Below are 1,091 nucleotides of genomic sequence, written 5' to 3' on the forward strand. Positions count from 1 at the left end.
AGTAATATCAGTGTATATATGCAGTAGTAAAATGTAACACACACATTAATACAGGATCCTAACGTTACTCATCCTCCTCTGAATGGTGCTGTGAACCCAGACACGTCAGCATTTGGCTTTCCATCGTATTTGGGACTTTTTGACAACAGGTACAAAACAGCGATTGTAGTTATCTCCACCATGGTTGGTCACGCTATGTTTTTATTCGCGCAAGTAACACGAAAAACATCTTGCGAGTAATCTAGAGTGAGTGACGCGATGCGCATATTCGCTTCGCGTCTGGTGTGAACACCTCAGGGCTTTTCACACTGAAAGCGAAAATTCGGCGCGAATGTTCGGCGCGATGACGCTTTTGAATCGAAACAATAGATCCCTATGGGGCTATTCACACCAGGCGTGATCATTCACGTTGGGGTGCCTCCAGGACCAGGGTTGGGAACCACTGATCTAGAGCGAGTGACGCGATGCACATATTCGCTTTGCGTCTGGTGTGAACACACCATAAGACCTTAGTTCATCTTCGGAACACAAATGAAGATATTTTTGATAATCCAAGAACTTTCTTCACAAAATATATTCTTGTAGTTTCATAAAATTACTGTTGAACCACTGATGTCACATGGACCATTTTAACGATGTCCTTCCTACCTTTCTGGGCCTTGAACGTGTCAGTTGTGTTGTTGTCTATGCAGGGTCAGAAAACTCTTGATTTAATAAAAAACTCTATAGTCTATACAGTAAATCATAAACAACTGGAAAAATCATGAGGCCTTCGAATATTGTTGTGGGGTGCCTTGGAGTCAAAAAGGTTAAGGTAACCACAGGGATAGACGATGGAAAAAAATGGACTTTAAATCCAATTCTTATGTTAGAATTAGAGATGCACCAATTGCAATTTTCTTGGCCGATTCCGATTTCCGATTTTTCAGAAGTGTGACCTGCCGATGCCGATTTTTGCCGATTCTGATTTTCTTTCTAAGAACAATAATTGATAACATATACAAACAAAAATCTATGCAAATTTCAATGCAAAAATAATTTACATCATAAAAGAAATGATTAAACATTACAATTCCCCCAATCTGGACTAA

This window comes from Sinocyclocheilus anshuiensis, unplaced genomic scaffold (genome assembly GCF_001515605.1).
Source record: "Sinocyclocheilus anshuiensis isolate Anshui unplaced genomic scaffold, SAMN03320099.WGS_v1.1 scaffold124, whole genome shotgun sequence".
NCBI classification, from domain to species: Eukaryota; Metazoa; Chordata; class Actinopteri; order Cypriniformes; family Cyprinidae; genus Sinocyclocheilus; species Sinocyclocheilus anshuiensis.